The sequence below is a fragment of the Macaca mulatta genome, chromosome Y (genome assembly GCF_049350105.2).
Source record: "Macaca mulatta isolate MMU2019108-1 chromosome Y, T2T-MMU8v2.0, whole genome shotgun sequence".
Taxonomy (NCBI): domain Eukaryota; kingdom Metazoa; phylum Chordata; class Mammalia; order Primates; family Cercopithecidae; genus Macaca; species Macaca mulatta.
This window is the reverse complement of record NC_133427.1, coordinates 17844105-17869732: the sequence shown is the minus strand read 5'-3', so window position 1 is coordinate 17869732 and position 25628 is coordinate 17844105.

Below are 25628 nucleotides of genomic sequence, written 5' to 3'. Positions count from 1 at the left end.
AGAAGCTGTCTCCGAAATTGCTTTGTGATGTGTCAGTTCACCACACAGAGATTCACCTTCCCTTCTTGTAGCCCTTTGACAGCACTGTTTCCCTGGATTCTGCAAAGTGATATTTGGGAGCTCATTGAGGGCTACGGGGAAAAGGAAATAGCCTCAGATAAAAACTGGAAGGAAGCGTTCTGAGAAACTGCATTGCGATGTGTGAATGCAACTCACAGAGTGACACTTGTCTCTTCAGTGACCAGTTTGCTCACACAGTTTCCTTGAAATCTGCCTTGGGATGCTTCCTAGCGCAATGAAGCTTACGGTGACAAAGGAAATCTCCTCAGAAAACATGAAAAGAAGCTTTCTTAGAAACTGGTTTGCGATGTGTGAAATCATCTCCCAGCGTTACATCAGCGTTTCGTGGGGCAGTCGTTTAACAGTCTCTCAGGAACCCGAGAAGGGCTACTTTGGATGGAATTGAGGCCTACGCTGATGAAGGACATATCCCCCATTAAAAACGTGAGAGAAGCTTTGTGAGACACTTCTCTGTGCTACGTGAATTCAACACATAGAGTTACAGCTGAATCTTCAGGAAGCAGTTTGCCACCACTGTTTTCCGGGAATCTGCAAAGTGATATTTGGGGGCGCATTCAGGGCCCATGGGGCAAAAGGAAACATCCTCAGACGATAACTAGAAAGAAGCTGACTCAGACATTGCTTTGTGATGTTGAATTCCCCACACGGAGCTTCACCTTTACCCTCTTGTAGCAGTACGCTAACACTGTTTTCATGGATTCCGCAAAGGGATGTTTGGGAGCTCATTGAGGCCCATGGTGAAAAGGGAAATATCCTCAGACACAAACAAGAAAGAAGTGTTTTGAGAAACGGCGTTGGGATGTGTGAATGCAACTCACGGAGTTACAGTTTTCTCTTCAGTGATCAACTTGCTCACACAGTTTTCCTGAAATCTGCCATGGCATATTTCTTAGCGCAATGAAGCTTACAGAGGGCATAGCCTCAGATAAAATGAGAAAAGAAGCTGTCTTAGAAACTGGATCGTGATGTGAGAATTCATCTCACAGTGTTACACACCCCTTTCGTGGAAGAGTCATTTAACACTGTCTTTGAGGAACCTGGGAAGTGCTACTTCGGATCGAATTCAGGCCTACGCTGAAATACCCTCGATGCAAAACGTGAGCGAAGCTGTGTGAGAAACTTCTCTGTGATACGTGAATTCATCACACAGAGTTACAACTGAGTCTTCAGGAAGCAGTTTGCTAACACCGTTTTCGTGGAATCTGCAGAGTGATATTTGGGGGCGCATTGAGGCCCATAGTGAACACGGAAACATCCTCCGATATTAACTAGAAAGAAGCAGTCTCAGAAATTGCTCTGTGATGTTGAATCCACCACACGGAGATTCACCTTTACCTTCTTGTAGCAGTTTGCTAACACTGTTGCCGTGGATTCTGCAAAGTGATCTTTGGGAGCTCATTGTGGGCTACGGGGAAAAGAAAATATCCTCAGATAAGAAGCGGAAGGAAGCTTTCTGAGAAACTGCATTGCGGTGTGTAATGCACCTCACGGAGTTACACTCTTCTCTTCAGTGATCAGGTTGCCAACACCGTTTTCTTGAAGCTTGCGATGAGATACTTCTCAGCGCTAGCAGCTTACGGTGACGAAGGAAGTATCCTCAGATAAGAAATGAAAGAAGCTTCCTCGGGAATTGCTTTCAGATACGAGACTTCAGCTCCCAGAGTTACATCACTGTGTCTTGGAGCCGTTTCCTAGCACTGTTTTTGTGGATTCTGAGAACTGATAATTTCGGATGGGAACTGATAATTTCGGCTGGGAGGCAGGAACTATCCTCCGAGAAAAAGCGGAAGGAAGCTTTCTGAGAAACTGCTTTGTGATGTGTGAATTCATTTCAAAGGGTTACACCACTCTTTCATGAGGAGTTTGCTAGCACTGTGTTTGTAGAATCTCACGAGTGATATCTTGGATAGGGTTGAATCCCATGGTGAATCATGAAATCTCCTCAGACAAATCTGCAGGGAGGCCTCCTCTGAAACTCCTTTGCTGTGGGTGACTTCGGCTCACAGAGTTCTACCATTGTTTCCCTTGAGACGCTTGCTAACAGTGTTTTCGCAGAATCTGCTCTAAGACACACAGTGGGGCTCCGAGACCACAAATAACCTCAGCTCGAAAACGAAAAATAGAAGCTTTCTGAGAAACTGCTTTGTGATGTGTGACTTCAACTCACTGAATTACACCTGCGTTTCATGGAGCCGTTGGCTACCCCCGTTTCTGTGGAATCTGGAAACTGATATTTCAGACCCCTTTGAGGACTACGGGGCCAAAGGAAATATCCTCTGTTACAAAGGAGAAAGAAGCTTTCTGAGAAACTTCTTTGTGATCTGTGAATTCATCTCACAGAATTGCAGCTTTATCCTAATGAAGACCTTCGCGAAGACTGTTCTCGTGGAATTTCCAAAGTGATATTTGGGAGCTCACTGTGGGCTCCGGTGAAAAGGAAATAGCCTCAGATGCACGCTGGAAAGAAGCTTTGTGAGAAACTGCATTGCGCTGTGTGAGTGCACCTCCCAGAGTTACACTTTTCCGTGATGAGTTTGACAAGACCGTTTCCTTGAAATCCGCAATGGGAGACTTCTTGGAGCTAGGCAGCGTACCGTGACAAAGGAAGTATCCCTAGATAAAAATGACAGAAGCTTCCTCAGAAATTGCTTTCAGATACGTGACTTCATCTGACCGAGTTACATCACTGTTTCTTGGAGCCGTTTCCCAGCACTGTTTATGTGGATTCCTAGAACTGATATTTCGGATGGGTTTGGAGAGTGTGGGGAGAAAGGGATTATCCTCCGAGAAAAAGCAGGGTGCAGCTTTCTGAGAAACAGCTTTGTGACGTGTGAGTTCATTTCAAAGGCTTTCACCACTCTTGGGAGCACACGGAGGGATATGGTGAGAAAAGAAAGGTCCTCAGATAAAAACTGGAAAGAAGCCTTCGGAGAAACTGCATTGTGACATGTGAATGCGACTCCTAGACTTCCACGCAACTTTTCACTGACCCGTTTGCTAACACTGTTTGATTGCAGTCTGCACTGGGCTATTTCTCAGCGCAATGAAGCTTACGGTGACCCAGGAAATATCGTAAATGAAAACTGGAAAGAAGCTTTGTGAGAAACTTCTCAGTGAAACGTGAATTCATCTCACAGAGTTCCCACTTAGTCTTCGCGAAGCAGTTTGCTAACACCGTTTTCGTGGAATCTGCATAGTACTATCTGGGAGCGCATTGAGGGCCCACGGTGAAAACGGAAACATCCTCAGATCGTAACGAGAAAGAAGCTGTCTCCGAAATTGCTTTGTGATGTATCAGTTCACCACACAGAGATTCACCTTCCCTTCTTGTAGCCCTTTGCCAGCACTGTTTCCCTGGAATCTGCAAAGTGATATTTGGGAGCTCATTGAGGGCTACGGGGAAAAGGAAATAGCCTCAGATAAAAACTGGAAGGAAGCGTTCTGAGAAACTGCATTGCGATGTGTGAATGCAACTCACAGAGCGACACTTGTCTCTTCAGTGACCAGTTTGCTCACACAGTTTCCTTGAAATCTGCCTTGGGATGCTTCTTAGCGCAATGAAGCTTATGGTGACAAAGGAAATCTCCTCAGAAAACATTGAAAGAAGCTTTCTTGGAAACTGGTTTGCGATGTGTGAAATCATCTCCCAGCGTTACATCGGCGTTTCGTGGGGCAGTCGTTTAACACTGTCTCTCAGGAACCCGAGAAGGGCTACTTTGGATGGAATTGAGGCCTACGCTGATGAAGGACATATCCCCCATTAAAAACGTGAGAGAAGCTTTGTGAGACACTTCTCTGTGCTACGTGAATTCAACACATAGAGTTACAGCTGAATCTTCAGGAAGCAGTTTGCCACCACTGTTTTCCGGGAATCTGCAAAGTGATATTAAGGGGGGGGAATCAGTGCCCATGGGGCAAAAGGAAACATCCTCCGACGATAACTAGAAAGAAGCTGACTCAGACATTGCTTTGTGATGTTGAATTCCCCACACGGAACTTCACCTTTACCCTCTTGTAGCAGTACGCTAACACTGTTTTCATGGATTCCGCAAAGGGATGCTTGGGAGCTCATTGAGGCCTATGGTGAAAAGGGAAATATCCTCAGACACAAACAAGAAAGAAGTGTTTTGAGAAACGGCGTTGGGATGTGTGAATGCAACTCACGGAGTTACGGTTTTCTCTTCAGTGATCAACTTGCTAACACAGTTCTCCTGAAATCTGCCATGGCATATTTCTTAGCGCAATGAACCTTACAGAGGGCATAGCCTCAGATAAAATGAGAAAAGAAGCTGTCTTAGAAACTGGATCGTGATGTGAGAATTCATCTCACAGAGTTACACACCCCTTTCGTGGAAGAGTCATTTAACACTGTCTTTGAGGAACCTGGGAAGGGCTACTTCGGATCGAATTTAGGCCTACGCTGAAATACCCTCGATGCAAAACGTGAGCGAAGCTGTGTGGAAACTTCTCTGTGATACGTGAATTCATCACACAGAGTTACAACTGAGTCTTCAGGAAGCAGTTTGCTAACACCGTTTTCGTGGAATCTGCAAAGTGATATTTGGGGGCGCATTGAGGCCCATAGTGAACACGGAAACATCCTCCGATATTAACTAGAAAGAAGCAGTCTCAGAAATTGCTCTGTGATGTTGAATCCACCACACGGAGATTCACCTTTACCTTCTTGTAGCAGTTTGCTAACACTGTTGCCGTGGATTCTGCAAAGTGATCTTTGGGAGCTCATTGTGGGCTACGGGGAAAAGAAAATATCCTCAGATAAGAAGCGGAAAGAAGCTTTCTGAGAAACTGCATTGCGGTGTGTGAATGCACCTCACGGAGTTACACTCTTCTCTTCAGTGATCAGTTTGACAACACCGTTTTCTTGAAGCTTGCGATGAGATACTTCTCAGCGCTAGCAGCTTACGGTGACAAAGGAAGTATCCTCAGATAAGAAATGAAAGAAGCTTCCTCGGGAATTGCTTTCAGATATGAGACTTCAGCTCCCAGAGTTACATCACTGTGTCTTGGAGCCGTTTCCTAGCAGTGTTTTTGTGGATTCTGAGAACTGATAATTTCGGATGGGAACTGATAATTTCGGCTGGGAGGCAGGAACTATCCTCCGAGAAAAAGCGGAAGGAAGCTTTCTGAGAAACTGCTTTGTGATGTGTGAATTCATTTCAAAGGGTTACACCACTCTTTCATGAGGAGTTTGCTAGCACTGTGTTTGTAGAATCTCACGAGTGATATCTTGGATAGCGTTGAATCCCATGGTGAATCATGAAATCTCCTCAGACAAATCTGCAGGGAGGCCTCCTCTGAAACTCCTTTGCTGTGGGTGACTTCGGCTCACAGAGTTCTACCATTGTTTCCCTTGAGACGCTTGCTAACAGTGTTTTCGCAGAATCTGCTCTAAGACAAACAGTGGGGCTCGGAGACCACAAATAACCTCAGCTCGAAAACGAAAAATAGAAGCTTTCTGAGAAACTGCTTTGTGATGTGTGACTTCAACTCACTGAATTACACCTGCGTTTCATGGAGCCGTTGGCTACCCCCGTTTCTGTGGAATCTGGAAACTGATATTTCAGACCCCTTTGAGGACTACGGGGCCAAAGGAAATATCCTCCGTTACAAAGGAGAAAGAAGCTTTCTGAGAAACTTCTTTGTGATCTGTGAATTCATCTCACAGAATTGCAGCTTTCTCCTAATGAAGCCCTTCGCGAAGACTGTTCTCGTGGAATTTGCAAAGTGATATTTGGGAGCTCACTGTGGGCTCCGGTGAAAAGGAAATAGCCTCAGATGCACACTGGAAAGAAGCTTTGTGAGAAACTGCATTGCGCTGTGTGAGTGCACCTCCCAGAGTTACACTTTTCCGTGATGAGTTTGACAAGACCGTTTCCTTGATATCCGCAATGGGAGACTTCTTGGAGCTACGCAGCTTACCGTGACAATGGAAGTATCCCTAGATAAAAATGACAGAAGCTTCCTCAGAAATTGCTTTCAGATACGTGACTTCATCTGACCGAGTTACATCACTGTTTCTTGGAGCCGTTTCCCAGCACTGTTTATGTGGATTCCGAGAACTGATATTTCGGATGGGTTTGGAGAGTGTGGGGAGAAAGGGATTATCCTCCGAGAAAAAGCAGGGTGCAGCTTTCTGAGAAACAGCTTTGTGACGTGTGAGTTCATTTCAAAGGCTCTCACCACTCTTGGGAGCACACGGAGGGATATGGTGAGGAAAGAAAGGTCCTCAGATAAAAACTGGAAAGAAGCCTTGGGAGAAACTGCATTGTGACATGTGAATGCGACTCCTAGACTTCCACGCAACTTTTCACCGACCCGTTTGCTAACACTGTTTGATTGCAGTCTGCACTGGGCTATTTCTCAGCGCAATGAAGCTTACGGTGACCCAGGAAATATCGTAAATGAAAACTGGAAAGAAGCTTTGTGAGAAACTTCTCAGTGAAACGTGAATTCATCTCACAGAGTTCCCACTTAGTCTTCGCGAAGCAGTTTGCTAACACCGTTTTCGTGGAATCTGCATAGTACTATCTGGGAGCGCATTGAGGGCCCACGGTGAAAACGGAAACATCCTCAGATCGTAACGAGAAAGAAGCTGTCTCCGAAATTGCTTTGTGATGTGTCAGTTCACCACACAGAGATTCACCTTCCCTTCTTGTAGCCCTTTGCCAGCACTGTTTCCCTGGATTCTGCAAAGTGATATTTGGGAGCTCATTGAGGGCTACGGCTAAAAGGAAATAGCCTCAGATAAAAACTGGAAGGAAGCGTTCTGAGAAACTGCATTGCGATGTGTGAATGCAACTCACTGAGTGACACTTGTCTCTTCAGTGACCAGTTTGCTCACTCAGTTTCCTTGAAATCTGCCTTGGGATGCTTCTTAGCGCAATGAAGCTTACGGTGACAAAGGAAATCTCCTCAGAAAACATTAAAAGAAGCTTTCTTAGAAACTGGTTTGCGATGTGTGAAATCATCTCCCAGCGTTACATCGGCGTTTCGTGGGGCAGTCGTTTAACACTGTCTCTCAGGAACCCGAGAAGGGCTACTTTGGATGGAATTGAGGCCTACGCTGATGAAGGACATATCCCCCATTAAAAACGTGAGAGAAGCTTTGTGAGACACTTCTCTGTGCTACGTGAATTCAACACATAGAGTTACAGCTGAATCTTCAGGAAGCAGTTTGCCACCACTGTTTTCCGGGAATCTGCAAAGTGATATTTGGGGGCGCATTCAGGGCCCATGGTGCAAAAGGAAACATCCTCAGACGATAACTAGAAAGAAGCTGACTCAGACATTGCTTTGTGATGTTGAATTCCCCACACGGAGCTTCACCTTTACCCTCTTGTAGCAGTATGCTAACACTGTTTTCATGGATTCCGCATTCGGATGCTTGGGAGCTCATTGAGGCCTATGGTGAAAAGGGAAATATCCTCAGACACAAACAAGAAAGAAGTGTTTTGAGAAACGGCGTTGGGATGTGTGAATGCAACTCACGGAGTTAGAGTTTTCTCTTCAGTGATCAAATTGCTAACACAGTTTTCCTGAAATCTGCCATGGCATATTTCTTAGCGCAATGAAGCTTACAGAGGGCATAGCCTCAGATAAAATGAGAAAAGAAGCTGTCTTAGAAACTGGATCGTGATGTGAGAATTCATCTCACAGAGTTACACACCCCTTTCGTGGAAGAGTCATTTAACACTGTCTTTGAGGAACCTGAGAAGGGCTACTTCGGTTCGAATTCAGGCCTACGCTGAAATACCCTCGATGCAAAACGTGAGCGAAGCTGTGTGAGAAAATACCCTGTGATACGTGAATTCATCACACAGAGTTACAACTGAGTCTTCAGGAAGCAGTTTGCTAACACCGTTTTCGTGGAATCTGCAAAGTGATATTTGGGGGCGCATTGAGGCCCATAGTGAACATGGAAACATCCTCCGATATTAACTAGAAAGAAGCAGTCTCAGAAATTGCTCTGTGATGTTGAATCCACCACACAGAGATTCACCTTTACCTTCTTGTAGCAGTTTGCTAACACTGTTGCCGTGGATTCTGCAAAGTGATCTTTGGGAGCTCATTGTGGGCTACGGGGAAAAGAAAATATCCTCAGATAAGAAGCGGAAGGAAGCTTTCTGAGAAACTGCATTGCGGTGTGTGAATGCACCTCACGGAGTTACACTCTTCTCTTCAGTGATCAGTTTGCCAACACCGTTTTCTTGAAGCTTGCGATGAGATACTTCTCAGCGCTAGCAGCTTATGGTGACAAAGGAAATATCCTCAGATAAGAAATGAAAGAAGCTTCCTCGGGAATTGCTTTCAGATACGAGACTTCAGCTACCAGAGTTACATCACTGTGTCTTGGAGCCGTTTCCTAGCACTGTTTTTGTGGATTCTGAGAACTGATAATTTCGGATGGGAACTGATAATTTCGGCTGGGAGGCAGGAACTATCCTCCGAGAAAAAGCGGAAGGAGCTTTCTGAGAAACTGCTTTGTGATGTGTGAATTCATTTCAAAGGGTTACACCACTCTTTCATGAGGAGTTTGCTAGCACTGTGTTTGTAGAATCTCACGAGTGATATCTTGGATAGCGTTGAATCCCATGGTGAATCATGAAATCTCCTCAGACCAATCTGCAGAGAGGCCTCCTCTGAAACTCCTTTGCTGTGGGTGACTTCGGCTCACAGAGTTCTACCATTGTTTCCCTTGAGACGCTTGCTAACAGTGTTTTCGCAGAATCTGCTCTAAGACACACAGTGGGGCTCCGAGACCACAAATAACCTCAGCTCGAAAACGAAAAATAGAAGCTTTCTGAGAAACTGCTTTGTGATGTGTGACTTCAACTCACTGAATTACACCTGCCTTTCATGGAGCCGTTGGCTACCCCCCTTTCTGTGGAATCTGGAAACTGATATTTCAGACCCCTTTGAGGACTACGGGGCCAAAGGAAATATCCTCCGTTACAAAAGAGAAAGAAGCTTTCTGAGAAACTTCTTTGTGATCTGTGAATTCGTCTCACAGAATTGCAGCTTTCTCCTAATGAAGCCCTTCGCGAAGACTGTTCTCGTGGAATTTGCAAAATGATATTTGGGAGCTCACTGAGGGCTCCGGTGAAAAGGAAATAGCCTCAGATGCACACTGGAAAGAAGCTTTGTGAGAAACTGCATTGCGCTGTGTGAGTGCACCTCCCAGAGTTACACTTTTCAGTGATGAGTTTGACAAGACCGTTTCCTAGATATCCGCAATGGGAGACTTCTTGGAGCTTCGCAGCTTACCGTGACAAAGGAAGTATCCCTAGATAAAAATGACAGAAGCTTCCTCAGAAATTGCTTTCAGATACGTGACTTCATCTGACCGAGTTACATCACTGTTTCTTGGAGCCGTTTCCCAGCACTGTTTATGTGGATTCCGAGAACTGATATTTCGGATGGGTTTGGAGAGTGTGGGGAGAAAGGGATTATCCTCCGAGAAAAAGCAGGGTGCAGCTTTCTGAGAAACAGCTTTGTGACGTGTGAGTTCATTTCAAAGGCTCTCACCACTCTTGGGAGCACACGGAGGGATATGGTGAGAAAAGAAAGGTCCTCAGATAAAAACTGGAAAGAAGCCTCCGGAGAAACTGCATTGTGACATGTGAATGCGTCTCCTAGACTTCCACGCAACTTTTCACTGACCCGTTTGCTAACACTATTTAATTGCAGTCTGCACTGGGCTATTTCTCAGCGCAATGAAGCTTACGGTGACCCAGGAAATATCGTAAATGAAAACTGAAAAGAAGCTTTGTGAGAAACTTCTCAGTGAAACGTGAATTCATCTCACAGAGTTCCCACTTAGTCTTCGTGAAGCAGTTTGCTAACACCGTTTTCGTGGAATCTGCATAGTACTATCTGGGAGCTCATTGAGGGCCCACGGTGAAAACGGAAACATCCTCAGATCGTAACGAGAAAGAAGCTGTCTCCGAAATTGCTTTGTGATGTGTCAGTTCACCACACAGAGATTCACCTTCCCTTCTTGTAGCCCTTTGCCAGCACTGTTTCCCTGGATTCTGCAAAGTGATATTGGGGAGCTCATTGAGGGCTACGGGGAAAAGGAAATAGCCTCAGATAAAAACTGGAAGGAAGCGTTCTGAGAAACTGCATTGCGATGTGTGAATGCAACTCACAGAGTGACACTTGTCTCTTCAGTGACCAGTTTGCTCACTCAGTTTCCTTGAAATCTGCCTTGGGATGCTTCTTAGCGCAATGAAGCTTACGGTGACAAAGGAAATCTCCTCAGAAAACATGAAAAGAAGCTTTCTTAGAAACTGGTTTGCGATGTGTGAAATCATCTCCCAGCGTTACATCGGCGTTTCGTGGGGCAGTCGTTTAACACTGTCTCTCAGGAACCCGAGAAGGGCTACTTTGGATGGAATTGAGGCCTACGCTGATGAAGGACATATCCCCCATTAAAAACGTGAGAGAAGCTTTGTGAGACACTTCTCTGTGCTACGTGAATTCAACACATAGAGTTACAGCTGAATCTTCAGGAAGCAGTTTGCCACCACTGTTTTCCGGGAATCTGCAAAGTGATATTTGGGGGCGCATTCAGGGCCCATGGTGCAAAAGGAAACATCCTCAGACGATAACTAGAAAGAAGCTGACTCAGACATTGCTTTGTGATGTTGAATTCCCCACACGGAGCTTCACCTTTACCCTCTTGTAGCAGTATGCTAACACTGTTTTCATGGATTCCGCATTCGGATGCTTGGGAGATCATTGAGGCCTATGGTGAAAAGGGAAATATCCTCAGACACAAACAAGAAAGAAGTGTTTTGAGAAACGGCGTTGGGATGTGTGAATGCAACTCACGGAGTTAGAGTTTTCTCTTCAGTGATCAAATTGCTAACACAGTTTTCCTGAAATCTGCCATGGCATATTTCTTAGCGCAATGAAGCTTACAGAGGGCATAGCCTCAGATAAAATGAGAAAAGAAGCTGTCTTAGAAACTGGATCGTGATGTGAGAATTCATCTCACAGAGTTACACACCCCTTTCGTGGAAGAGTCATTTAACACTGTCTTTGAGGAACCTGAGAAGGGCTACTTCGGTTCGAATTCAGGCCTACGCTGAAATACCCTCGATGCAAAACGTGAGCGAAGCTGTGTGAGAAAATACCCTGTGATACGTGAATTCATCACACAGAGTTACAACTGAGTCTTCAGGAAGCAGTTTGCTAACACCGTTTTCGTGGAATCTGCAAAGTGATATTTGGGGGCGCATTGAGGCCCATAGTGAACATGGAAACATCCTCCGATATTAACTAGAAAGAAGCAGTCTCAGAAATTGCTCTGTGATGTTGAATCCACCACACAGAGATTCACCTTTACCTTCTTGTAGCAGTTTGCTAACACTGTTGCCGTGGATTCTGCAAAGTGATCTTTGGGAGCTCATTGTGGGCTACGGGGAAAAGAAAATATCCTCAGATAAGAAGCGGAAAGAAGCTTTCTGAGAAACTGCATTGTGGTGTGTGAATGCACCTCACGGAGTTACACTCTTCTCTTCAGTGATCAGTTTGCCAACACCGTTTTCTTGAAGCTTGCGATGAGATACTTCTCAGCGCTAGCAGCTTACGGTGACAAAGGAAATATCCTCAGATAAGAAATGAAAGAAGCTTCCTCGGGAATTGCTTTCAGATACGAGACTTCAGCTACCAGAGTTACATCACTGTGTCTTGGAGCCGTTTCCTAGCACTGTTTTTGTGGATTCTGAGAACTGATAATTTCGGATGGGAACTGATAATTTCGGCTGGGAGGCAGGAACTATCCTCCGAGAAAAAGCGGAAGGAGCTTTCTGAGAAACTGCTTTGTGATGTGTGAATTCATTTCAAAGGGTTACACCACTCTTTCATGAGGAGTTTGCTAGCACTGTGTTTGTAGAATCTCACGAGTGATATCTTGGATAGCGTTGAATCCCATGGTGAATCATGAAATCTCCTCAGACCAATCTGCAGAGAGGCCTCCTCTGAAACTCCTTTGCTGTGGGTGACTTCGGCTCACAGAGTTCTACCATTGTTTCCCTTGAGACGCTTGCTAACAGTGTTTTCGCAGAATCTGCTCTAAGACACACAGTGGGGCTCCGAGACCACAAATAACCTGAGCTCGAAAACGAAAAATAGAAGCTTTCTGAGAAACTGCTTTGTGATGTGTGACTTCAACTCACTGAATTCCACCTGCCTTTCATGGAGCCGTTGGCTACCCCCGTTTCTGTGGAATCTGGAAACTGATATTTCAGAGCTCTTTGAGGACTACGGGGCCAAAGGAAATATCCTCCGTTACAAAAGAGAAAGAAGCTTTCTGAGAAACTTCTTTGTGATCTGTGAATTCGTCTCACAGAATTGCAGCTTTCTCCTAATGAAGCCCTTCGCGAAGACTGTTCTCGTGGAATTTGCAAAATGATATTTGGGAGCTCACTGAGGGCTCCGGTGAAAAGGAAATAGCCTCAGATGCACACTGGAAATAAGCTTTGTGAGAAACTGCATTGCGCTGTGTGAGTGCACCTCCCAGAGTTACACTTTTCAGTGATGAGTTTGACAAGACCGTTTCCTAGATATCCGCAATGGGAGACTTCTTGGAGCTTCGCAGCTTACCGTGACAAAGGAAGTATCCCTAGATAAAAATGACAGAAGCTTCCTCAGAAATTGCTTTCAGATACGTGACTTCATCTGACCGAGTTACATCACTGTTTCTTGGAGCCGTTTCCCAGCACTGTTTATGTGGATTCCGAGAACTGATATTTCGGATGGGTTTGGAGAGTGTGGGGAGAAAGGGATTATCCTCCGAGAAAAAGCAGGGTGCAGCTTTCTGAGAAACAGCTTTGTGACGTGTGAGTTCATTTCAAAGGCTCTCACCACTCTTGGGAGCACACGGAGGGATATGGTGAGGAAAGAAAGGTCCTCAGATAAAAACTGGAAAGAAGCCTTGGGAGAAACTGCATTGTGACATGTGAATGCGACTCCTAGACTTCCACGCAACTTTTCACCGACCCGTTTGCTAACACTGTTTGATTGCAGTCTGCACTGGGCTATTTCTCAGCGCAATGAAGCTTACGGTGACCCAGGAAATATCGTAAATGAAAACTGGAAAGAAGCTTTGTGAGAAACTTCTCAGTGAAACGTGAATTCATCTCACAGAGTTCCCACTTAGTCTTCGCGAAGCAGTTTGCTAACACCGTTTTCGTGGAATCTGCATAGTACTATCTGGGAGCGCATTGAGGGCCCACGGTGAAAACGGAAACATCCTCAGATCGTAACGAGAAAGAAGCTGTCTCCGAAATTGCTTTGTGATGTGTCAGTTCACCACACAGAGATTCACCTTCCCTTCTTGTAGCCCTTTGCCAGCACTGTTTCCCTGGATTCTGCAAAGTGATATTTGGGAGCTCATTGAGGGCTACGGCTAAAAGGAAATAGCCTCAGATAAAAACTGGAAGGAAGCGTTCTGAGAAACTGCATTGCGATGTGTGAATGCAACTCACTGAGTGACACTTGTCTCTTCAGTGACCAGTTTGCTCACTCAGTTTCCTTGAAATCTGCCTTGGGATGCTTCTTAGCGCAATGAAGCTTACGGTGACAAAGGAAATCTCCTCAGAAAACATTAAAAGAAGCTTTCTTAGAAACTGGTTTGCGATGTGTGAAATCATCTCCCAGCGTTACATCGGCGTTTCGTGGGGCAGTCGTTTAACACTGTCTCTCAGGAACCCGAGAAGGGCTACTTTGGATGGAATTGAGGCCTACGCTGATGAAGGACATATCCCCCATTAAAAACGTGAGAGAAGCTTTGTGAGACACTTCTCTGTGCTACGTGAATTCAACACATAGAGTTACAGCTGAATATTCAGGAAGCAGTTTGCCACCACTGTTTTCCGGGAATCTGCAAAGTGATATTTGGGGGCGCATTCAGGGCCCATGGTGCAAAAGGAAACATCCTCAGACGATAACTAGAAAGAAGCTGACTCAGACATTGCTTTGTGATGTTGAATTCCCCACACGGAGCTTCACCTTTACCCTCTTGTAGCAGTATGCTAACACTGTTTTCATGGATTCCGCATTCGGATGCTTGGGAGCTCATTGAGGCCTATGGTGAAAAGGGAAATATCCTCAGACACAAACAAGAAAGAAGTGTTTTGAGAAACGGCGTTGGGATGTGTGAATGCAACTCACGGAGTTAGAGTTTTCTCTTCAGTGATCAAATTGCTAACACAGTTTTCCTGAAATCTGCCATGGCATATTTCTTAGCGCAATGAAGCTTACAGAGGGCATAGCCTCAGATAAAATGAGAAAAGAAGCTGTCTTAGAAACTGGATCGTGATGTGAGAATTCATCTCACAGAGTTACACACCCCTTTCGTGGAAGAGTCATTTAACACTGTCTTTGAGGAACCTGAGAAGGGCTACTTCGGTTCGAATTCAGGCCTACGCTGAAATACCCTCGATGCAAAACGTGAGCGAAGCTGTGTGAGAAAATACCCTGTGATACGTGAATTCATCACACAGAGTTACAACTGAGTCTTCAGGAAGCAGTTTGCTAACACCGTTTTCGTGGAATCTGCAAAGTGATATTTGGGGGCGCATTGAGGCCCATAGTGAACATGGAAACATCCTCCGATATTAACTAGAAAGAAGCAGTCTCAGAAATTGCTCTGTGATGTTGAATCCACCACACAGAGATTCACCTTTACCTTCTTGTAGCAGTTTGCTAACACTGTTGCCGTGGATTCTGCAAAGTGATCTTTGGGAGCTCATTGTGGGCTACGGGGAAAAGAAAATATCCTCAGATAAGAAGCGGAAGGAAGCTTTCTGAGAAACTGCATTGCGGTGTGTGAATGCACCTCACGGAGTTACACTCTTCTCTTCAGTGATCAGTTTGCCAACACCGTTTTCTTGAAGCTTGCGATGAGATACTTCTCAGCGCTAGCAGCTTATGGTGACAAAGGAAATATCCTCAGATAAGAAATGAAAGAAGCTTCCTCGGGAATTGCTTTCAGATACGAGACTTCAGCTACCAGAGTTACATCACTGTGTCTTGGAGCCGTTTCCTAGCACTGTTTTTGTGGATTCTGAGAACTGATAATTTCGGATGGGAACTGATAATTTCGGCTGGGAGGCAGGAACTATCCTCCGAGAAAAAGCGGAAGGAGCTTTCTGAGAAACTGCTTTGTGATGTGTGAATTCATTTCAAAGGGTTACACCACTCTTTCATGAGGAGTTTGCTAGCACTGTGTTTGTAGAATCTCACGAGTGATATCTTGGATAGCGTTGAATCCCATGGTGAATCATGAAATCTCCTCAGACCAATCTGCAGAGAGGCCTCCTCTGAAACTCCTTTGCTGTGGGTGACTTCGGCTCACAGAGTTCTACCATTGTTTCCCTTGAGACGCTTGCTAACAGTGTTTTCGCAGAATCTGCTCTAAGACACACAGTGGGGCTCCGAGACCACAAATAACCTCAGCTCGAAAACGAAAAATAGAAGCTTTCTGAGAAACTGCTTTGTGATGTGTGACTTCAACTCACTGAATTACACCTGCCTTTCATGGAGCCGTTGGCTACCCCCGTTTCTGTGGAATCTGGAAACTGATATTTCAGAGCCCTTTGAGGACTACGGGGCCAAAGGAAATATCCTCCGTTACAAAAGAGAAAGAAGCTTTCTGAGAAACTTCTTTGTGATCTGTGAATTCGTCTCACAGAATTGCAGCTTTCTCCTAATGAAGCCCTTCGCGAAGACTGTTCTCGTGGAATTTGCAAAATGATATTTGGGAGCTCACTGAGGGCTCCGGTGAAAAGGAAATAGCCTCAGATGCACACTGGAAAGAAGCTTTGTGAGAAACTGCATTGCGCTGTGTGAGTGCACCTCCCAGAGTTACACTTTTCAGTGATGAGTTTGACAAGACCGTTTCCTAGATATCCGCAATGGGAGACTTCTTGGAGCTTCGCAGCTTACCGTGACAAAGGAAGTATCCCTAGATAAAAATGACAGAAGCTTCCTCAGAAATTGCTTTCAGATACGTGACTTCATCTGACCGAGTTACATCACTGTTTCTTGGAGCCGTTTCCCAGCACTGTTTATGTGGATTCCGAGAACTGATATTTCGGATGGGTTTGGAGAGTGTGGGGAGAAAGGGATTATCCTCCGAGAAAAAGCAGGGTGCAGCTTTCTGAGAAACAGCTTTGTGACGTGTGAGTTCATTTCAAAGGCTCTCACCACTCTTGGGAGCACACGGAGGGATATGGTGAGAAAAGAAAGGTCCTCAGATAAAAACTGGAAAGAAGCCTCCGGAGAAACTGCATTGTGACATGTGAATGCGTCTCCTAGACTTCCACGCAACTTTTCACTGACCCGTTTGCTAACACTATTTAATTGCAGTCTGCACTGGGCTATTTCTCAGCGCAATGAAGCTTACGGTGACCCAGGAAATATCGTAAATGAAAACTGAAAAGAAGCTTTGTGAGAAACTTCTCAGTGAAACGTGAATTCATCTCACAGAGTTCCCACTTAGTCTTCGTGAAGCAGTTTGCTAACACCGTTTTCGTGGAATCTGCATAGTACTATCTGGGAGCTCATTGAGGGCCCACGGTGAAAACGGAAACATCCTCAGATCGTAACGAGAAAGAAGCTGTCTCCGAAATTGCTTTGTGATGTGTCAGTTCACCACACAGAGATTCACCTTCCCTTCTTGTAGCCCTTTGCCAGCACTGTTTCCCTGGATTCTGCAAAGTGATATTTGGGAGCTCATTGAGGGCTACGGGGAAAAGGAAATAGCCTCAGATAAAAACTGGAAGGAAGCGTTCTGAGAAACTGCATTGCGATGTGTGAATGCAACTCACAGAGTGACACTTGTCTCTTCAGTGACCAGTTTGCTCACTCAGTTTCCTTGAAATCTGCCTTGGGATGCTTCTTAGCGCAATGAAGCTTACGGTGACAAAGGAAATCTCCTCAGAAAACATGAAAAGAAGCTTTCTTAGAAACTGGTTTGCGATGTGTGAAATCATCTCCCAGCGTTACATCGGCGTTTCGTGGGGCAGTCGTTTAACACTGTCTCTCAGGAACCCGAGAAGGGCTACTTTGGATGGAATTGAGGCCTACGCTGATGAAGGACATATCCCCCATTAAAAACGTGAGAGAAGCTTTGTGAGACACTTCTCTGTGCTACGTGAATTCAACACATAGAGTTACAGCTGAATCTTCAGGAAGCAGTTTGCCACCACTGTTTTCCGGGAATCTGCAAAGTGATATTTGGGGGCGCATTCAGGGCCCATGGTGCAAAAGGAAACATCCTCAGACGATAACTAGAAAGAAGCTGACTCAGACATTGCTTTGTGATGTTGAATTCCCCACACGGAGCTTCACCTTTACCCTCTTGTAGCAGTATGCTAACACTGTTTTCATGGATTCCGCATTCGGATGCTTGGGAGCTCATTGAGGCCTATGGTGAAAAGGGAAATATCCTCAGACACAAACAAGAAAGAAGTGTTTTGAGAAACGGCGTTGGGATGTGTGAATGCAACTCACGGAGTTAGAGTTTTCTCTTCAGTGATCAAATTGCTAACACAGTTTTCCTGAAATCTGCCATGGCATATTTCTTAGCGCAATGAAGCTTACAGAGGGCATAGCCTCAGATAAAATGAGAAAAGAAGCTGTCTTAGAAACTGGATCGTGATGTGAGAATTCATCTCACAGAGTTACACACCCCTTTCGTGGAAGAGTCATTTAACACTGTCTTTGAGGAACCTGAGAAGGGCTACTTCGGTTCGAATTCAGGCCTACGCTGAAATACCCTCGATGCAAAACGTGAGCGAAGCTGTGTGAGAAAATACCCTGTGATACGTGAATTCATCACACAGAGTTACAACTGAGTCTTCAGGAAGCAGTTTGCTAACACCGTTTTCGTGGAATCTGCAAAGTGATATTTGGGGGCGCATTGAGGCCCATAGTGAACATGGAAACATCCTCCGATATTAACTAGAAAGAAGCAGTCTCAGAAATTGCTCTGTGATGTTGAATCCACCACACAGAGATTCACCTTTACCTTCTTGTAGCAGTTTGCTAACACTGTTGCCGTGGATTCTGCAAAGTGATCTTTGGGAGCTCATTGTGGGCTACGGGGAAAAGAAAATATCCTCAGATAAGAAGCGGAAAGAAGCTTTCTGAGAAACTGCATTGTGGTGTGTGAATGCACCTCACGGAGTTACACTCTTCTCTTCAGTGATCAGTTTGCCAACACCGTTTTCTTGAAGCTTGCGATGAGATACTTCTCAGCGCTAGCAACTTACGGTGACAAAGGAAATATCCTCAGATAAGAAATGAAAGAAGCTTCCTCGGGAATTGCTTTCAGATACGAGACTTCAGCTACCAGAGTTACATCACTGTGTCTTGGAGCCGTTTCCTAGCACTGTTTTTGTGGATTCTGAGAACTGATAATTTCGGATGGGAACTGATAATTTCGGCTGGGAGGCAGGAACTATCCTCCGAGAAAAAGCGGAAGGAGCTTTCTGAGAAACTGCTTTGTGATGTGTGAATTCATTTCAAAGGGTTACACCACTCTTTCATGAGGAGTTTGCTAGCACTGTGTTTGTAGAATCTCACGAGTGATATCTTGGATAGCGTTGAATCCCATGGTGAATCATGAAATCTCCTCAGACCAATCTGCAGAGAGGCCTCCTCTGAAACTCCTTTGCTGTGGGTGACTTCGGCTCACAGAGTTCTACCATTGTTTCCCTTGAGACGCTTGCTAACAGTGTTTTCGCAGAATCTGCTCTAAGACACACAGTGGGGCTCCGAGACCACAAATAACCTGAGCTCGAAAACGAAAAATAGAAGCTTTCTGAGAAACTGCTTTGTGATGTGTGACTTCAACTCACTGAATTCCACCTGCCTTTCATGGAGCCGTTGGCTACCCCCGTTTCTGTGGAATCTGGAAACTGATATTTCAGAGCCCTTTGAGGACTACGGGGCCAAAGGAAATATCCTCCGTTACAAAAGAGAAAGAAGCTTTCTGAGAAACTTCTTTGTGATCTGTGAATTCGTCTCACAGAATTGCAGCTTTCTCCTAATGAAGCCCTTCGCGAAGACTGTTCTCGTGGAATTTGCAAAATGATATTTGGGAGCTCACTGAGGGCTCCGGTGAAAAGGAAATAGCCTCAGATGCACACTGGAAAGAAGCTTTGTGAGAAACTGCATTGCGCTGTGTGAGTGCACCTCCCAGAGTTACACTTTTCCGGGATGAGTTTGACAAGACCGTTTCCTTGAAATCCGCAATGGGAGACTTCTTGGAGCTACGCAGCTTACCGTGACAAAGGAAGTATCCCTAGATAAAAATGACAGAAGCTTCCTCAGAAATTGCTTTCAGATACGTGACTTCATCTGACCGAGTTACATCACTGTTTCTTGGAGCCGTTTCCCAGCACTGTTTATGTGGATTCTGAGAACTGATATTTCGGATGGGTTTGGAGAGTGTGGGGAGAAAGGGATTATCCTCCGAGAAAAAGCAGGGTGCAGCTTTCTGAGAAACAGCTTTGTGACGTGTGAGTTCATTTCAAAGGCTTTCACCACTCTTGGGAGCACACGGAGGGATATGGTGAGAAAAGAAAGGTCCTCAGATAAAAACTGGAAAGAAGCCTTCGGAGAAACTGCATTGTGACATGGGAATACGACTCCTAGACTTCCACGCAACTTTTCACTGACCCCTTTGCTAACACTGTTTGATTGCAGTCTGCACTGGGCTATTTCTCAGCGCAATGAAGCTTACGGTGACCCAGGAAATATCGTAAATGAAAACTGGAAAGAAGCTTTGTGAGAAAATTCTCAGTGAAACGTGAATTCATCTCACAGAGTTCCCACTTAGTCTTCGCGAAGCAGTTTGCTAACACCGTTTTCGTGGAATCTGCATAGTACTATCTGGGAGCGCATTGAGGGCCCACGGTGAAAACGGAAACATCCTCAGATCGTAACGAGAAAGAAGCTGTCTCCGAAATTGCTTTGTGATGTGTCAGTTCACCACACAGAGATTCACCTTCCCTTCTTGTAGCCCTTTGCCAGCACTGTTTCCCTGGATTCTGCAAAGTGATATTTGGGAGCTCATTGAGGGCTACGGGGAAAAGGAAATAGCCTCAGATAAAAACTGGAAGGAAGCGTTCTGAGAAACTGCATTGCGATGTGTGAATGCAACTCACAGAGTGACACTTGTCTCTTCAGTGACCAGTTTGCTCACACAGTTTCCTTGAAATCTGCCTTGGGATGCTTCCTAGCGCAATGAAGCTTACGGTGACAAAGGAAATCTCCTCAGAAAACATGAAAAGAAGCTTTCTTAGAAACTGGTTTGCGATGTGTGAAATCATCTCCCAGCGTTACATCGGCGTTTCGTGGGGCAGTCGTTTAACACTGTCTCTCAGGAACCCGAGAAGGGCTACTTTGGATGGAATTGAGGCCTACGCTGATGAAGGACATATCCCCCATTAAAAACGTGAGAGAAGCTTTGTGAGACACTTCTCTGTGCTACGTGAATTCAACACATAGAGTTACAGCTGAATCTTCAGGAAGCAGTTTGCCACCACTGTTTTCCGGGAATCTGCAAAGTGATATTTGGGGGCGCATTCAGGGCCCATGGGGCAAAAGGAAACATCCTCAGACGATAACTAGAAAGAAGCTGACTCAGACATTGCTTTGTGATGTTGAATTCCCCACACGGAGCTTCACCTTTACCCTCTTGTAGCAGTACGCTAACACTGTTTTCATGGATTCCGCAAAGGGATGTTTGGGAGCTCATTGAGGCCTATGGTGAAAAGGGAAATATCCTCAGACACAAACAAGAAAGAAGTGTTTTGAGAAACGGCGTTGGGATGTGTGAATGCAACTCACGGAGTTACAGTTTTCTCTTCAGTGATCAACTTGCTCACACAGTTTTCCTGAAATCTGCCATTTCATAATTCTTAGCGCAATGAAGCTTACAGAGGGCATAGCCTCAGATAAAATGAGAAAAGAAGCTGTCTTAGAAACTGAATCGTGATGTGAGAATTCATCTCACAGAGTTACACACCCTTTCGTGGAAGAGTCATTTAACACAGTCTTTGAGGAACCTGAGAAGTGCTACTTCGGTTCGAATTCAGGCCTACGCTGAAATACCCTCGATGCAAAACGTGAGCGAAGCTGTGTGAGAAACTTCTCTGTGATACGTGAATTCATCACACAGAGTTACAACTGAGTCTTCAGGAAGCAGTTTGCTAACACCGTTTTCGTGGAATCTGCAAAGTGATATTTGGGGGCGCATTGAGGCCCATAGTGAACACGGAAACATCCTCCGATATTAACTAGAAAGAAGCAGTCTCAGAAATTGCTCTGTGATGTTGAATCCACCACACAGAGATTCACCTTTACCTTCTCGTAGCAGTTTGCTAACACTGTTGCCGTGGATTCTGCAAAGTGATCTTTGGGAGCTCATTGTGGGCTACGAGAAAAGAAAATATCCTCAGATAAGAAGCGGAAGGAAGCTTTCTGAGAAACTGCATTGCTGTGTGTGAATGCACCTCACGGAGTTACACTCTTCTCTTCAGTGATCAGTTTGACAACACCGTTTTCTTGAAGCTTGCGATGAGATACTTCTCAGCGCTAGTAGCTTACGGTGACAAAGGAAATATCCTCAGATAAGAAATGAAAGAAGCTTCCTCGGGAATTGCTTTCAGATACGAGACTTCAGCTCCCAGAGTTACATCACTGTGTCTTGGAGCCGTTTCCTAGCACTGTTTTTGTGGATTCTGAGAACTGATAATTTCGGAAGGGAACTGATAATTTCGGCTGGGATGCAGGAACTATCCTCTGAGAAAAAGCGGAAGGAAGCTTTCTGAGAAACTGCTTTGTGTTGTGTGAATTCATTTCAAAGGGTTACACCACTCTTTCATGAGGAGTTTGTTAGCACTGTGTTTGTAGAATCTCACGAGTGATATCTTGGATAGCGTTGAATCCCATGGTGAATCATGAAATCTCCTCAGACCAATCTGCAGAGAGGCCTCCTCTGAAACTCCTTTGCTGTGGGTGAATTCGGCTCACAGAGTTCTACCATTGTTTCCCTTGAGACGCTTGCTAACAGTGTTTTCGCAGAATCTGCTCTAAGACACACAGTGGGGCTCCGAGACCACAAATAACCTCAGCTCGAAAACGAAAAATAGAAGCTTTCTGAGAAACTGCTTTGTGATGTGTGACTTCAACTCACTGAATTACACCTGCGTTTCATGGAGCCGTTGGCTACCCCCGTTTCTGTGGAATCTGGAAACTGATATTTCAGACCCCTTTGAGGACTACGGGGCCAAAGGAAATATCCTCCGTTACAAAGGAGAAAGAAGCTTTCTGAGAAACTTCTTTGTGATCTGTGAATTCATCTCACAGAATTGCAGCTTTCTCCTAATGAAGCCCTTCGCGAAGACTGTTCTCGTGGAATTTGCAAAGTGATATTTGGGAGCTCACTGAGGGCTCCGGTGAAAAGGAAATGGCCTCAGATGCACACTGGAAAGAAGCTTTGTGAGAAACTGCATTGCGCTGTGTGAGTGCACCTCCCAGAGTTACACTTTTCCGTGATGAGTTTGACAAGACCGTTTCCTTGAAATCCGCAATGGGAGACTTCTTGGAGCTACGCAGCTTACCGTGACAAAGGAAGTATCCCTAGATAAAAATGACAGAAGCTTCCTCAGAAATTGCTTTCAGATACGTGACTTCATCTGACCGAGTTACATCACTGTTTCTTGGAGCCGTTTCCCAGCACTGTTTATGTGGATTCTGAGAACTGATATTTCGGATGGGTTTGGAGAGTGTGGGGAGAAAGGGATTATCCTCCGAGAAAAAGCAGGGTGCAGCTTTCTGAGAAACAGCTTTGTGACGTGTGAGTTCATTTCAAAGGCTTTCACCACTCTTGGGAGCACACGGAGGGATATGGTGAGAAAAGAAAGGTCCTCAGATAAAAACTGGAAAGAAGCCTTCGGAGAAACTGCATTGTGACATGTGAATGCGACTCCTAGACTACCACGCAACTTTTCACTGACCCGTTTGCTAACACTGTTTGATTGCAGTCTGCACTGGGCTATTTCTCAGCGCAATGAAGCTTACGGTGACCCAGGAAATATCGTAAATGAATACTGGAAAGAAGCTTTGTGAGAAACTTCTCAGTGAAACGTGAATTCATCTCACACAGTTCCCACTTAGTCTTCGCGAAGCAGTTTGCTAACACCGTTTTCGTGGAATCTGCATAGTACTATCTGGGAGCGCATTGAGGGCCCACGGTGAAAACGGAAACATCCTCAGATCGTAACGAGAAAGAAGCTGTCTCCGAAATTGCTTTGTGATGTGTCAGTTCACCACACAGAGATTCACCTTCCCTTCTTGTAGCCCTTTGCCAGCACTGTTTCCCTGGATTCTGCAAAGTGATATTTGGGAGCTCATTGAGGGCTACGGCTAAAAGGAAATAGCCTCAGATAAAAACTGGAAGGAAGCGTTCTGAGAAACTGCATTGCGATGTGTGAATGCAACTCACAGAGTGACACTTGTCTCTTCAGTGACCAGTTTGCTCACTCAGTTTCCTTGAAATCTGCCTTGGGATGCTTCTTAGCGCAATGAAGCTTACGGTGACAAAGGAAATCTCCTCAGAAAACATGAAAAGAAGCTTTCTTAGAAACTGGTTTGCGATGTGTGAAATCATCTCCCAGCGTTACATCGGCGTTTCGTGGGGCAGTCGTTTAACACTGTCTCTCAGGAACCCGAGAAGGGCTACTTTGGATGGAATTGAGGCCTACGCTGATGAAGGACATATCCCCCATTAAAAACGTGAGAGAAGCTTTGTGAGACACTTCTCTGTGCTACGTGAATTCAACACATAGAGTTACAGCTGAATCTTCAGGAAGCAGTTTGCCACCACTGTTTTCCGGGAATCTGCAAAGTGATATTTGGGGGCGCATTCAGGGCCCATGGTGCAAAAGGAAACATCCTCAGACGATAACTAGAAAGAAGCTGACTCAGACATTGCTTTGTGATGTTGAATTCCCCACACGGAGCTTCACCTTTACCCTCTTGTAGCAGTATGCTAACACTGTTTTCATGGATTCCGCAAAGGGATGTTTGGGAGCTCATTGAGGCCTATGGTGAAAAGGGAAATATCCTCAGACACAAACAAGAAAGAAGTGTTTTGAGAAACGGCGTTGGGATGTGTGAATGCAACTCACGGAGTTACAGTTTTCTCTTCAGTGATCAACTTGCTCACACAGTTTTCCTGAAATCTGCCATGGCATATTTCTTAGCGCAATGAAGCTTACAGAGGGCATAGCCTCAGATAAAATGAGAAAAGAAGCTGTCTTAGAAACTGGATCGTGATGTGAGAATTCATCTCACAGAGTTACACACCCCTTTCGTGGAAGAGTCATTTAACACTGTCTTTGAGGAACCTGAGAAGGGCTACTTCGGTTCGAATTCAGGCCTACGCTGAAATACCCTCGATGCAAAACGTGAGCGAAGCTGTGTGAGAAAATACCCTGTGATACGTGAATTCATCACACAGAGTTACAACTGAGTCTTCAGGAAGCAGTTTGCTAACACCGTTTTCGTGGAATCTGCAAAGTGATATTTGGGGGCGCATTGAGGCCCATAGTGAACATGGAAACATCCTCCGATATTAACTAGAAAGAAGCAGTCTCAGAAATTGCTCTGTGATGTTGAATCCACCACACAGAGATTCACCTTTACCTTCTTGTAGCAGTTTGCTAACACTGTTGCCGTGGATTCTGCAAAGTGATCTTTGGGAGCTCATTGTGGGCTACGGGGAAAAGAAAATATCCTCAGATAAGAAGCGGAAGGAAGCTTTCTGAGAAACTGCATTGCGGTGTGTTAATGCACCTCACGGAGTTACACTCTTCTCTTCAGTGATCAGTTTGCCAACACCGTTTTCTTGAAGCTTGCGATGAGATACTTCTCAGCGCTAGCAGCTTATGGTGACAAAGGAAATATCCTCAGATAAGAAATGAAAGAAGCTTCCTCGGGAATTGCTTTCAGATACGAGACTTCAGCTACCAGAGTTACATCACTGTGTCTTGGAGCCGTTTCCTAGCACTGTTTTTGTGGATTCTGAGAACTGATAATTTCGGATGGGAACTGATAATTTCGGCTGGGAGGCAGGAACTATCCTCCGAGAAAAAGCGGAAGGAAGCTTTCTGAGAAACTGCTTTGTGATGTGTGAATTCATTTCAAAGGGTTACACCACTCTTTCATGAGGAGTTTGCTAGCACTGTGTTTGTAGAATCTCACGAGTGATATCTTGGATAGCGTTGAATCCCATGGTGAATCATGAAATCTCCTCAGACCAATCTGCAGAGAGGCCTCCTCTGAAACTCCTTTGCTGTGGGTGACTTCGGCTCACAGAGTTCTACCATTGTTTCCCTTGAGACGCTTGCTAACAGTGTTTTCGCAGAATCTGCTCTAAGACACACAGTGGGGCTCCGAGACCACAAATAACCTCAGCTCGAAAACGAAAAATAGAAGCTTTC